This window comes from Carassius gibelio, chromosome B22 (genome assembly GCF_023724105.1).
Source record: "Carassius gibelio isolate Cgi1373 ecotype wild population from Czech Republic chromosome B22, carGib1.2-hapl.c, whole genome shotgun sequence".
Taxonomy (NCBI): Eukaryota; Metazoa; Chordata; class Actinopteri; order Cypriniformes; family Cyprinidae; genus Carassius; species Carassius gibelio.
Genome location: NC_068417.1, coordinates 7801586 through 7816757, shown reverse-complemented (window position 1 = coordinate 7816757; position 15172 = coordinate 7801586). Strand labels below are relative to the sequence as shown.

The 15172-nt window shown below is 36.5% G+C and overlaps 2 protein-coding genes, 1 long non-coding RNA gene and 1 pseudogene across 4 annotated transcripts in view; 1 reads left to right on the top strand and 3 right to left on the bottom strand.

The window, feature by feature from the left end:
* LOC127987708 (zinc finger protein 271) overlaps positions 1–5255 on the bottom strand; it is a 392063-nt gene extending 386808 nt beyond the window's left edge. Inside the window, exon 1 of the mRNA XM_052590086.1 lies at positions 5114–5255. The gene's annotated coding sequence lies outside the window, so the exon portion shown is untranslated. The remainder of the gene's footprint in view (positions 1–5113) is intronic.
* Positions 1–5259, bottom strand: part of LOC127987720 (zinc finger protein OZF) — a 30907-nt gene extending 25648 nt beyond the window's left edge. Inside the window, exon 1 of the mRNA XM_052590110.1 lies at positions 5114–5259. The gene's annotated coding sequence lies outside the window, so the exon portion shown is untranslated. The remainder of the gene's footprint in view (positions 1–5113) is intronic.
* The window catches only part of LOC127987819 (uncharacterized), a 107692-nt gene extending 93228 nt beyond the window's left edge, over positions 1–14464 (top strand). For both annotated transcript variants that reach the window (XR_008161437.1, XR_008161438.1), the window contains exon 3: positions 14351–14464. This is a non-coding gene — a long non-coding RNA (uncharacterized LOC127987819). The remainder of the gene's footprint in view (positions 1–14350) is intronic.
* The window catches only part of LOC127987734 (zinc finger protein 239-like), a 68588-nt pseudogene continuing 67328 nt past the window's right edge, over positions 13913–15172 (bottom strand).

Sequence of the window (15172 nt, the reverse complement as noted above, 5' to 3'; positions counted from 1 at the left end):
AAATCTTTTGCCCGTCTCTATGTACATCACTAGGAGCACTTTGCATAATAATCTCCGCCTACCGTCTTGGGAGAAACGGAACTCTGACCTGCCCCACACCCCACACAGACGCTCTGGTTGGTGTGAGAGCATCATGTCGAGGAGACAGTGTGTTTTATTTTCACTGCCAAAGAATGAAGTCAGAAGAACCAATGGCTAAAATTCATTTTCACCACAATACCAGAGCAGTACAACAAATCCCTTTTGTTGTGTTCACTGATGACTGCTTTTCTAATCTCGGTGAGTACAGCGGGATTTTCAAAGCGTTTGGCCATAAAAGATGGTTCATTACCAACTTTATTTAGAACAACGAGCATTATTATTTATTATTATCTCCGAATCACCACGCGAAGTATGATTATGAAGTTATGGGTCTGTTTTCTCCCGAGCGTCTTATCAGTATGTGTGCTGTCTGCAGCCTTTGTTTGTGCTGATCGTCATGTACAAACACGTCATTAAAATGAAGTGTAACATGAGAGAGATATCTATAGAAAGCTTGACATGTCTACTTTAAAACTAAACAAGTGCTGCTTACAGATATTCTGTGATAAAGTAATCCATATGAAAACAACGCGATGTCTGTTTTTCATGTCTCCCTTCATTCTAATGTGACCACGCCCCCGCGCTGAACGGGGCTTGAATACACCCACACAGAAGAAAAAGCAGCGAGACTGTTCAAGTTTTTTATTTTACTGTTTGCTTCGCGGTGAGAGGAATAAGACATAATTCACCCCAAACAGATGCTAACGCATAATTTACCGTGGAGGTGTGTGCAGAACAACCAATCCAAACTGGTTATGTTAGTTGACCAATCAGAACACAGTATGCTACCGAAAGGTGGGGTTTAAGGAAACTGAATCTTTTGAACAGCTTCGCGCGAACCGTTTGGGGATCTCTGAGAATTGAGGTAATTTTAAAATGATATTTTGACAAAATGACAATGTTTTTTTACCTTGGATGGATTTAAACCTAATGTACAGGACTTATAAACAGTGAAAGGAAGCTTAGAATTTTCATCTTACTGGCTCTTTAAATTGTGATTTAACTACAGAGAGCGATCAAAGAATGCTCCCTTTTTTTTGGAGCGGTCACACATCGGGAGTGTATCTGCACACTTGCCTAAACTGACGTTACAATGAATGACGCTGTTATGCTTCACAACAAAGCTGTCTTACTGTATTCATGTGTTTGCTGTTAGTTGTGGTGAAAGCATTTTGTGAAGAAAACGTGTTGCAATAATGACGAGATCACTGCATCCAGGCGATAAACAGACTCTGTCTACTCAATGCTCATCACTGCAGCCTTTCATGTGATGGGAAAAGATCGAAAAAATAATTATATAATCAACACTTCCATGATTCGTTAATCTCGACAGCTGTAATAGTAAATATATATATATATTTGAGAGGGGTTCCACATGTAATACGCATTTCGTATGCAAAGATGTCAGCCAATCACAACAGTTGTCGTTTACTCGGAGTCTCGCAGCAGACACGCCCCTTAAAACAAAGCAATCAAGCCAGAGGGCTCATATCAGGATATAAAAATGCTTTTTATTTCTAAATTTTAAATGTAAAAAAAATCATACTAACAATATAGGTACACCTAAGGAAACATTAAAAAGCATTTAAAGAAAAGGAAATAATCCATGTGATGGGACCTTTAAGAAGTCCCAAGTCCTCTTTCTTTGGAAGCAGAAGAGGCTAGTAGACAGCTCGACGACAGCTTATGGGAAGAGTTTCACATCTAAAGCAGTCTAGCAACACTTCATAAAAATCTTGTCCTATTTCACCCCAGAATTGTTGATAAAAATCTACAGGAAGTCCATCAATTCCTGAAGAACGGCCAATACGTAATTTCTACTTTAAGTTCCTTAAAAGTAATTAAAGCGTTTCATTCCTTTTTTTTTATTCATTTTCAAGCTGAGGTAGTTTTTTTAATAAAAAAAATCAACAATTTCAGCATCACAGCTCTCAGCACTGTATAAATGTTGATAGAAGTCTCTTGTTCATTTTCTCATTTCAACTGGATTTGATGTCACTCATCCATCCTGATGGCAAAGATGACACATTTGTTTTTGATTAACACATTTTCATTCAAGATTAAAAAAGAAAGCACTTGTCTTTGAAAGAGCAAAATCTTGCCCTTATCAATGCTCCTTTTGCCTGCTCTTGTAAAAGTTTTTTTTCTTCAACACATCACCATGTACATCCCCATTTTCAGTTACAAGATTTTTTTTCTCCAACAACTCAGGGTCCTTTTGCTAAACATTTACTGTTGTTTTAACCATTTTTGATGTATGAAAAGCATAATTCTGAAAAAATATTCGCCTTTCAAAGCCCACCATTGACAAGGATTCTCAAGTAAAAGTTTCTTCATCTTCCAATAACTTTAAAAAGCATCATGTAATAATTTAACATTTAAAAACCAGTAATAATTAGATCTTAATGTCTTATTTAGATTTAAATCCCAAAATAATCATGTGATGGTCAGGAAAAAACATTTGGTCAAATACATGCATCAGTTATTCTATTTTTATTATATCTCTTTCATATAAAAACGATCCAGTCTTGCACCACAAACTATACGGTCACAATTTTTCAACCATGTATATTGCCTTATACCTATATTTCTTGTTCTCCACACGTCCAATACTTTAAATTCTTGCATAACTTTTAATACTGTATAATAGTGTATATTAAAATACTTTTAATTTCTTCACCTTTTGATGTATCTATATTAACACTAGCCACTTCACCATATATGACTACCTGATCACTCACATCGTCATTCATTACACCATTTTCACCTTCTTCTGCTTCAGCAACAACTTTCCCATTTTGACCGTTATCTATAACACTTTCAGACTGTTCAACAATTTGAGCGTCACGCTCCTCCACAGCTGGGGCCAAACCAGCCTCTGATGCATTCGCAGTACTCGGCCCACAAGTCTAGCTTACTTTATTCACATTAAACATCGGATGACGTGATTATTTTCTCTTTAATATAGATGATGCTGAGTCATTAATAAATCATGTCCAAAAATATTATTGTGTACCAATTTACTTTTGTCACCGATGTAGTCTGCGCTGTTAGCGATTATAACATCGTTTACCCTTGTTTTATACAGGCGTTTGTTTACCTAGCTTGTTTAATAACATCTTACACACACCCATAGTGTACGCATATAGTGCGGGTGCGCATTTAGATTTTCCCGCGTTCACTATGATTTATTTGGTTTCAGTTGCGACTCGTCGGGTGAGGCAGGGGAGGCCCAGTTTTTGAGGTGAAAATGAGGAAGATTTAATGTTAATAAAATTCACTATTTATTTCAGTTCATGTCTCAGAATGTATATAATTTTGTTTGTAATTTCACAGTTGTAATACCATTACATTGAAAGTGTGGAAGATTTTTATTAATAAGATTTTAAACAATCAAGTATAATCAATGTGAATCTAGCCATTTTTGTTGCTAGTGTAAGGATGTAAGAACCTGAGATACTTTGATCTCCTGAGAAACAGACAATACAAACATACACAGACATCTTCGAGACACCCCACAGAGTGGAGGAGCAGGAGTCCTCCTCCCCTTCTGGCCATTTGTTTCATTTTAAATCCCTTCACCCATTCTTCCTTCTACTCAATCATAATTATTACAAGAAAATATCAATGCAAGTGAACTAACACTCATGTCTGGTACCATTTAAATTGTCTCAGTGCAACTAATTAGGTGCTATTAGTTTGAACCTGTTTTTATACAGTCTTATGGTTGAACGTCTCCCGGAGCGGCCGGGCTGATAATTTACCAACTATTTATAATGAGCATCGATATTAAATATATTTTCTTTACCGTTTCTGACTAAAAGCCACCAAAAACCCATTTAAAGTGGTTAAGCAAATAATAATAATAACAATCGTCAGGGATCCCCAGACCAATACAATTAGTTTGCCTCCTCTATTTTAAAACCCACGAGCCGCCACTGGTCGGTTTATTTCATTTAATATAGTTAATCTAATATAACATCATACTAAGAGTGCAGTTGTTCTCCAGATATTAGCATAACAAATGTGGTTTTGATTTTTATAAAAATTGAATAAACAAGAAGTTAATATTAAGTGCATTTTAGGCACCATATTGCCTGTTTTAGCTCCATTTCACCAATGAAAGAAGTTGAAAACTAAGCTACAGCAGTAACAGCACTTATTTTGAGAAACACACTGAGGAGGTGTTTCCTAACTGAGTGAATCCACTTTTTGAACAACTCAGTCTTTGACGTAATAAATTATTATTTTTTCCCCCTCTCTTTCACGTCTATACCGATCTCACTATACACATTTGTGTGAGGGTGTATGCCTTCATTTTGCTAGGCATGGCAAATGTTTTTATATATGCATGTTTTAATTATAACTGTGAAGCAATAACATTCCTATTAAATGTGCTATATAAATAAAAGTTGAAGTTAAGTTCAAATTCCATTGTATTTTGGTGGCTTGATTGTGTAAACAACTTCAAAAATATTGCAAAAAAAAAAAAAAAAGTTTTGAACAATGTTTTGGTCAATTTAGTCAACTTTTTCATTGAACCAGAAAGAAACTTAGAGAAGAAGGATAATGGACTGGTTCCATGCAATAGTAAGGCTTTCCTCTCTGTACACATATCCTTAAGTACAATTTTGCCTGTTTTATTGCTGTCCCCTTCAAAACTTGCTCGTGAGAAATGTTATGTTTATTGTCCCCCACAACATTTAGATGGGATTTTCGCCCCTGCCCACATTCATAACATTTCATGCTTCCAGTGCTGCCATAAATCATATATGCCTTTCTCGTGTACCACTCTAAAAAAGACACATCTAAATTAGGTTCTTCCAGAAACATGAACACCTTTATCTTCTGAAAGACATTATGTTTTAACGATTTGTTTTTACAGCCGAGTGGTCGCATTTTTATTGCGCTAGCAAATTTACCATAACGGAAAAGTCCTCGCTCAATTTCAAATAAACGGAGGCACGTTAGATACAGTAACTGTAGTTGTTGGCGCAACAAGTGGTGAAACAACAATAAATTCTCCACTTACCACAATTCCATTAGTTATTATGCGGTTTACTTGAGCCTCTTCTTTAACAAATAACACCACGGTCACACGAGAATCCGATGAAATAATCTCGTACCCAATCTCCTTGTTGCAGACACGATGCACCCTCAGCCGAGCATGCGCACTGGGCACTTTGCTTTCCATACGCATGCGCTTTGAAGATATGCACACACTGAGGCCGGTGACACATTGGCTGCGTGGCGTCTCTGCTGCGTGCCAGAAGCGTGGCGGATTCTGTGTCTTGACCCCTCATTTACACTGAACACGTGTGCGGCGCATTACGGCTACGACAAGTTTTATTCCGTCCTCCACGCGGTGTAGAGTTGTGACGTTCGCGAACGAACCGATTCTTTTGAAAGGCTCATAAACATGAACGATGGGAGCCGAGTCGCGACTGGAGAGGAGCCGTTCTTTCTATCGTTCTTTTTTCCTATGCGTGTTCATACAAATGAGCTCCGCCAGGAGACAGAACAGTTATAGGGGGAGGGGCGCACCCAGCGCAGGCCAACCCTTTATAGCGTGATGATATTAGTTATTAGTTGTGCATGCATTTACATTGCATTTTGTGTTCATTTAAAACTTATTTTAAAATCATTAAAAATGTTCTTTTGTGATACTGTACTTGTATAGAAATTTTTCACTAAAAGCTGTTTTCCAAAGACATTCATTGCAGCCCACTTTGTTATTGTTCATTGACTTGAAGGGGCTGATGTCCTATTTGCAAAGTTTACAGTAGTAATAGTATGTAGTATGTAGACATTTCCATTTTATTTATTCTAATTTTATCTACTTAAAAAAAAAAAATAGTTTTCTATCAAAATGTTCTTGTGTGATAACAATGTTCTTGTGTGGAAGTGTTTGTAGTAAAAGCTGTTTTGCACAGAAATTCATTGCAGCCGGCTTTGTTTTTTATGTTTATTTGTGAGTAGGTATTGTATGAATAACATAAGTCAACGTAGTTTTACACACACACACACACACACACACACACTTTGTACTAAAGGTAAATCAAAATAATGATGTCACTGTCTAAGCAGAGGGATTTGTGCAACCCTATGGAATATAGTCCACACATGAGAAATGAGGTAATAATCAATCAGAAATAATTCAGAATAATTCAAACTCAGATATTGGTGTGTGATATCTGAGCTTTAATTATTTGACTACAAATCTCACCTCATAATACCTCCCAGTGATTATTTCCAGGATAAACTGAGATGCTCCCAAGCTGGCTTCTTAAAACTGACTAAATATTTAAAAAGAGCCAAAAGAGCCATTCTTTTGAACGGCTCTTTGAAAGGAACGAATCGCGAAGATCCGGATCCCCTCAAAGAGCCATAAATCCCATCACTAACGCGGTGCCAACTCACACAGGGAGCATATTAGAAGCGGAGCGACTGGATGCGTGAGACCACGTGATTTGCCTGTCCTACGTGGTTTTCAAGATGCATAACTACTGGTTATATAAATAACCAGATATAGAAATAATGGTTATATAGGATACTTTTCAAAATCATGTAGTAGGAAGATAATTAGTAGGTTATTGTATTCACCTTCCACTCCTAAAACTTGTGCAATCAAACTCCATGCCTTGTCCTTTTTGGAATTGTCCTTGTAAAAAGGATTTGTGGTGTCATATAACACTGTGTGTTTTTCAACTTCCAGAATGAATCTCTCGTCCTCCATTTCTTGTCTCCTACCAAGGATATTACATGCAATACGTTTGGGAGTCTGCACAGGGTGTTTATTTTGAAATTGACAGGGATTTTTGACTTATTTTGTATTTCCGGTGCGACTTGGACGCGTGTCCGTCAAAAAATTATATTTAAATTACATTTATATCTGAATTTATGTCAACCTATAGACTTTCAAATATCAAAATATCATGAATTCATATGTATTTGTGTACAAAATGACATATAAACACATTTTCCTATAATATTTTGCCTGGAAACGCTTCCAACACGCGCGCGTCGCGGTAAAAATAGGCGTCGGTTCTATTTCTAGTATGCACGCGTTTTCCGCGCGGCTCACGCAGGCGGTCTGTAAGCTCTAACCTGTTAACATGGGAGCCGAATTAAAAACCGACACGCCACGCGGCTGAGACGCTTGCGCCACGCATGCAGTGTGTCGCCGGCCTGAGGCTCACGCATGCGCTCTTGACACATTACAAACATTTGTATGATTTTCAAAAACATTTATCTAAAACAACACTTTTGCTTAAACTTTATCTTGAAGGGATTAAATAAATATACTTAGCCTACAATAATAGCCTATCTGTGCGACCGTTAAATCCTGTTTATCAAGTTGATTGGCCTGTGTGCGTGCATTAAAAACAGTGCGCATGCGTGAGTCTGACCCCTTTTTTTTTTTTTTTATTATTAGCAAACAAATGTACATACAAAACAGGTACAGAATAAACAATATTAACAATTCTTCGAGGCAGACATAGTTGTAAATACAATATGTAATAGTGATGTAATACATTAAATGCACAATCACGAATAACAAAAAGGAATAAATAAAAATAAATAAATTACAAAAAAAAATAAAAAAAAATAATTAAATAAAAAACAAAAATAAATAAAATAAAAGAGCAATTATAGATAACTAATTTCTTACAAGGGGTAGCAAGTAGTTATTGAGCACTTAGTTCACTGAAGAAGTTTGGCAAATGCAGTAGCTTTTTCATTTGAGAGAGTATCAAGAGAAGCAGCAAAAAGTTTGAGTTCATTAGAGAAGTGAGGAAAGGATGGAGGGGTTTTCAGAAATCTGCATTTATGAATGAAATATTTAGCAACATCAAAAAGGTTGTTAATCAAGTAATGTTGTGAGTAATCTTTCTTAAGTACACCAAACTTAATTTGTTTGTATTCAAGGGGATTTATCCATGTAATTACACATGACATTTTACTGCACAATTGAGCCCAAAACAACTTTGAGTAATTACAATAAAAAAAAATATGTTCAGTGGTTTCAATATCACTATCACAGAATTGACAAGAGTTTTCTCCAATATCAAATTTCGATTTGATAAGCTCCTTAGATGGGTATATATCATTTATTATTTTAAAATGGAGCTCTTTCACTTTAGGGAGACTTGGAAAGGTAAGATAATTCATTCTCATTTCCTTCACCTCTTTAGGGTTAAATTCTTTGAAAACATAATATCGTTTTATTCTATTTGGATGAAGTTTATTAATGAAGACATTTCTAATATATTTGTTATTACATTTATGATCTCTAATAACCAATTCACCCAGACAAGGAGATGGGAGAGAGAATGTTACAGAGTAATGTGAAAGAATCCCTTTTACTAATAATACCATGTTTTTGGGTATGGCATTTACAACACTGTAAAACTCTTTAGGATGACATGCAAATCCATGTTTTAAACAGAAATCCTCGTAATTGAGAACATTTCCATAACTGTCTGTCATGTCCAATAGGGAAAGAATATTATATTGAAACCAGTTTTCATAAAATAAAGATTTGTTATGGTGCAAAATAAAACGATTGTTCCAAATACAAGTTTTGTGTGGACTAAAATTGTGAGAAAATGCTAATTTCCAACATAGGAGAACTTGTTGGTGAAATGCAGACAATTTAAGAGGTAATTTGGATATATTAAAGTCACATCTAATCAAAAACTCCAAGCCACCTACTTTCCCAAATATTGAAGAAGATACGATGAACCATAAGCAGTTTGAATTACAAAGAAATGATCTTAACCACTGAGTTTTCAAAACACTATTCATTATTTCTAAATCAATAACATTTAATCCCCCTTCTTCATAATTGTGAACTAAATCATTTTTGTTGATATAGTGATGCTTATTTTTCCAGATAAAGTTAAACAATGCAATATTACATTCTTTCAGTAAATGAGGCGGGATAGCTAAGGAGGAGGCTGGATAAACGAACCTGGAGAGTAATTCCATTTTAGTCAATAAGACTCTTCCAAATATTGAGATATCTCTTTGTAGCCAGTTATTGAGAATTGCTTTTGCTTTTGAAAGATTTTTAACAAAATTTTCTTGGACACTTTGATTACTATCTCTAGTAATAGTTATCCCCAAATATTTTACACATGTTTTTATGGGTATGTTACATAAAGAGTCTAAATCGCTGCCATGAATTGCAAGTAACTCACACTTGTTCAAGTTTAAGTGTAGGCCTGATGCTTTGGAAAATAGATTAACTAGTTGAATGGCTTTATTAATCTGAAATTGGTCCTTTAAAAAGATCGCTGTATCATCCGCTAATTGACTTATACCAATTTGTCTTCCAAATACACTAAGTCGATCAAAGTTGCTATTTTTATCTATCAAGATAGCAAGCATTTCTACTGCCAAGATAAATAGAAAAGGGGAAATGGGACATCCTTGTCTTATTCCTCGCGAAATATTGAATCTCTGGGATGTTCCAAATGAAAGGGATATAGAACTATTGATGTCTTTATATAACATTTTTATGAAAGAAATAAATTTCATGCCAAAACCAAATTTTTCGAGGGAGTTAAATATGAAATTATGTTCGATTGTGTCAAATGCCTTTTTAAAATCTAAAAAGAGAATATAGCCTTCATCTTCAATATATTCACGATAATCTAAAATATCTAAAACCAATCTGATGTTATTATGTATTGACCTACCTTTTATAAAACCAGACTGTGATTCACTAATTATTTGATCTATATTTTTCTTGAGCCTACTGGAAAATATATGCGCTAGAATTTTATAATCACAGTTGAGTAAAGTGATGGGGCGAAGATTATCTATATGTCGTGCATCTTTACCCGGTTTGGGGATAAGAGTAATTAGACCTTGTTTCATGGTTGAAGATAGTGAATTATTTTGGATACATTCGAGAAAGGCTTGAAATAATAGTTCCCTCAAATCTTCCCTAAAAAATTTATAAAATTCGGAAGTAAGGCCATCAGGACCTGGAGATTTTCCTGAAGATAATTTATTTATTGCTTTATCTAATTCCTCTATCTTGATGTCAGCCTCACACAAGTCTTTAAATTCCTGGTCTAACTGCGGTATGCTAGAGTGTATATTGTCAAAGAGAATATTACAGTCTGATACAGAAAAGAATGAGCTATATAAAGAACTATAGAATTGAAAAATCTCTGAGGAAATCATTTTAGGGCAGGTACTTATAACACCGTTCACATAAAGAGAATTTATGGCATTTTTTTCCTGTCGCCTTTTTTCAAGTCTGCAAAAATAATTATTACTTTTTTCCCCTTTCTCTATCCATCTTGCCCTAGATCTTACATATGCTCCTTTAGCTTTTTGAGTATATAAATCATCAATTTTGGATTGCAAGGATAAAATTTGTAATTTAGCTTCATTGTCCATTTCACTTTTATTACATAAATTGTTTAATTCTCTTGTTAATTCTAACTCCATTTGTGCTCTGGCCTTACTTAAATTTTTACTAAATTGTATAGAAAATTCCCGAATCTTGTGTTTTAAATATTCCCATTTACTTATGAATGTAATTAGGTCCTTATGCAATGCTATATCATTAATTATGGATTTAATTTGTGAGCAAAAGTTTTGGTGTTTTAATAAATCAGCATTGAATTTCCAATAACCCTTATTATGTGTTTCTCTTTTGCCCGAGTTGAATGATATAGAGATACAACAGTGATCAGTTAGAGGAGCAGCAGATATTGAAATATCTTTGATGAAGTCAGTTAGGTTATTTGAGGTTAACCAATAATCAATTCTCGATTTGGAAGTCCCATTATCTCTGAACCAGGAAAATTGTTTAAGATTTGGATTCACAGCTCTCCAAGCATCCACTACATTATTATTCAAACAAAAATTAAAAAGGGTAACATTAGGATGAGAGGCATTAAATTTGGGCGGAAAACGATCTAACGCTTCATCCATAACCATGTTGAAATCTCCTCCTATAATAATATTATCAGTTGGGTACACAAGTTTCAACTCGAATAGAGAATCAGAAATTTCAGTAAGTAGTTTGTTATTTAGGGGAGCACTGTTGTACCCATACACATTGAATAAAATAAACAAAACGTCATTAATATTTATAACAACTGAAGCCCAATGGCCATTTAAATCTGTCTCTACCTTTATAATTTTGCCTGGTAGGTTGTTGAACAGTATTGCCACTCCTGCAGAATGTGTAGAAGCATGGCTGAAGATGATTTTGTCCCCCCACTGACTCGTCCAGAACTTCACGTCATCAAGGTTGGAATGTGTTTCTTGCAAAAATACACAGTGTGAGTTTTTGCTTTTGCAAAAAAGAAATAAAGCTTTTCTTTTAATAGAGTTACGAAGACCCCTTGCATTTAAAGAAATACAGGAAAAAGCTGATTTCACTGAGAACATTTAACTAACAGGAAACAAATAAAAAAATAAAATAGGTAAAATAGGATAAACAATCAAATGAAAAATATGTAACCGTGCTCTAATGAACACAAAACAAGATATCTCTCAAACAGAGCACTGTAACAAAATCTCGCTCAACAGCAAGGACATAAAACATCCCACTTACACCTCATGCCAACACTTAAGGTAAACAAATGTGGACGAGGTAGTTGAAATCAACCGTCCTAGACAATCCGGGTGCCCTCTATGTAGCCATAAGGACCTCGGTAGTAGGCTTTCTTCCCTGCAGCTCTAGCCTCACTGATCCTCGGCCAGAGTGCAGCGCGGGTTTCTCGGTCTTCCTTTGACAAATCTTCGGTGAACTTTATTCCCCTTAGTTTGCAGACATCCGAAACTTTGGTGGATCGCCAGAACTCGTCTCTGTGTTTCCGCATGCTGAACTGAATGATCACCTGCCTGGATTTATCCTTCGTTTTGGAGCCAATGCGGTGAACTGAATCCACGATGTCTTCAAGTTTGTGCTGCAGGTGAGGAGCAATTTCAGCTAACAGTGAGACGACTTCTCTTCGGATATCTTCGCCTGCAATTTCTTTCATTCCGATTACTCGAAGATTCCATCGTCTTTTGTAGCGTTCGAGCTCCGACGTGCGGCTTACCAAATCTGCGTGCGAAGTGACAACAGAGGCGAGTTGTTTTTCGAACAAGTTTATTTTAGTTTTACAGTCCTTTATTTCCGCCGCGTTGAATTCCACAGCTTTTGTCAGGTTGACGATCATTAGACTGTTCTCAGTAATCTTATGCTCAATGCTGCTTAGCTTTCCGTCTTGTAGATCGAATCTGGCAACTAAGGTTTCCAGGAGAGCGACGTTGGAAATCTCAGGGGTTTCGTCTCCCTTCGGTTTCTTAGCCGGGGCTTTGGTCGGAGTGTTCTGCAAGGAGGAAGATTCTTTGCGTTTCTCATTGCTTTCGACGTGGTCAACTTCCATGACGTATTCGTGCTCGGCGAGAGCAGAAGTTTTTACAGTCATCCCTTTTTGTCCAGGGATGACTATTTTGGGGTGATTGGAAGCTTTTTTTGCTGACATAGTCCAGTACTCGCTAATACGCAAAAATTAGGATGTTTTAAAGTTGAATGTTAACGTAAATCTCAAAATGTGCTGGAGAGCGGAGAAATGTACATGTGCTTAGCCCGCCATCTTGTTCCCTCCCCGTGAGTCTGACCCCTCATTTACACTGAACACGTGTGCGGCGCATTACGGCTGCGACACGGCTACCGGAGCTGATCGCGCCCATTCTAGTCAATGCTTGTGTTTACACCGGCCGCGACACGGCACGTGTCAGAAGCTTCCCAGAAGCGGCTCTCCGCGCCGCTTCGCTAAATATAGGCGCCTAGTCTATTTCTGACGGACACGCGTCCAAGTCGCACAGGAAATACAAAATAAAAGTCAAAAATCTCTTGTCAATTTCAAAATAAACACCCTGTGCCGACTCCCAAACGTATTGCATGTATATTGGCAATATATCCTTGGTACTTGAAACCCCAAAATCAGAAAAACAAGTCGGACAGGCAAATCACGTGGTCTCACACATCCAGTCGCTCCGCTTCTTTATAAGGTTTTATTCCGTCCTCCACGCGGTGCCAACTCACACCGGGAGCATATCAGAAGCGGAGCGACTGGATGCGTGAGACCACGTGATTTGCCTGTCCTACGTGTTTTTTCTGATTCCAGAATGAATCTCTCGTTGTCCATTTCTTGTCTCCTACCAAGGATATATTGCCAATATACATGCAATACGTTTGGGAGTCTGCACAGGGTGTTTATTTTGAAATTTAAACACAAGCATTGATTAGAATGGGCGCGATCAGCTCCAGTAGCCGTGTCGCAGCCGTAATGCGCCGCACACGTGTTCAGTGTAAATGAGGGGTCAGAGTGCATGTATGCAGTCAGACTATGGAGTTAAAATAATGCCTTACATATATACGAAAAAAAAAAAGAAAAAAAAAAGGTTTTGCAAAAGAAAATTGAGGAATATAATTTTGCTTTTTGCAAAAAAAAAAATAAAGAATTGCAAGAGAAAATAAAGAATTGCAAAACATAAATGAAATAGTGCAAAAGCAATGATTTTGCAATACATATTTTCCATGGTCATATCTATTAATTTATTTGCAACACTGCTATTATTTATTAAAATTGTTTATTAGTGATGCAAAAAGAATCAACAGAAAACAATAATGGACGATTACAATTTAATACCTGAAGCAAATATAAGCTCCCAAAGCTATTATCAATTTATTGTAAGATGCTTTTAGAAGTAACTAAAATTATGAAAGTATTCATTCGTGATGCTAGAAAAATCAACAGACAACTGAATATGAAGTGAAAAATCAGCCTCTTTTTTAGCTTAGTGAACAAGAACATTAAAAACCTTCTTTGAACATAATGAAACTCGGAATTAAGCATAACAATATAACTTATATCATAAAGCAAATTTGTATACGAGAATAAAACTTTCGATATTGTTCTTAGTGGACGATCTCTATCTTTGAGTTGATCTGAATCTCACAGAAACTGCTGGACTTGAAGATAATCTTTATTCACTGCGACTAATTTAAATGATGTTTCTTATGACAGATTACTATGGATGAGATGCAGTGTAGCTTGAATGCTGTGGATCTGCAGATAAACTACTTAATTTGTTTGTTTATTTTATGTCTCTGTAGAGAAGATGAATAACTGAAACTCTTCCCACATACAGTGCAGTGATACGGTTTCTCTCCAGTGTGGATCCTCTCATGTGCTTTCAGGTCTCCTAACCGACTGAATCTCGTCACAGTGTGAACACTTGTAAGGTTTCTCTCCAGTGTGGATCCTCTCATGTGATTTCAGGGGTGCTGACTGACTGAATCTCTTGTCACAGTGTGAACACTTGTAAGGTTTCTCTCCAGTGTGGATCCTCTCATGTGTTTTCATATATCCTAACCGACTGAATCTCTTGTCACAGTGTGAACACTTGTAAGGTTTCTCTCCAGTGTGGATCCTCTCATGTGATTTCAGGGGTGCTGTCTGACTGAATCTCTTGTCACAGTGTGAACACTTGTAAGGTTTCTCTCCAGTGTGGATCCTCTGGTGCCGTTTCAAATCTTCAGCTGTAATAAAAGTCTTCTCACACTCAAAACACATATGTTCTCTCACACCAGTGTGTATCTTCTGATGGACTTTTAAACTCTGCAGATGTGAAAAACTCTTTCCACACAAAGAGCATGAGTGTGGTTTCTCCTTTGAATGAACTTTCAGGTGACTCTTCAGGTATGAAGCATGTGAATATGTTTTTCCGCATTGATCACATTCATAAAGTTTCTCTCCAGTGTGGATGATCATGTGTCTCTTAAGGGTTGATGATGCTGTAAAACTCTTCCCGCACTGATCACATGTGTAAGGTTTCTCTCCAGTGTGGATCATCATGTGCATCTCAAGACTCTGTTTTTTTGTGAAACTCTTTCCACACTGAGTGCAGGTGAAACTTTTCTTGGCTTTTCTTTTACGTAAAGAAACTCTTTCAGTCTGTGAGAGAGTTTTTTCTCTAGTTTTGACATGATGTGGTCTCTCCATTAGATCTGAAATTAAAGGTTTAAAAATTACAATATAAATTAAAGCTGCAAGCAGCGATGAAC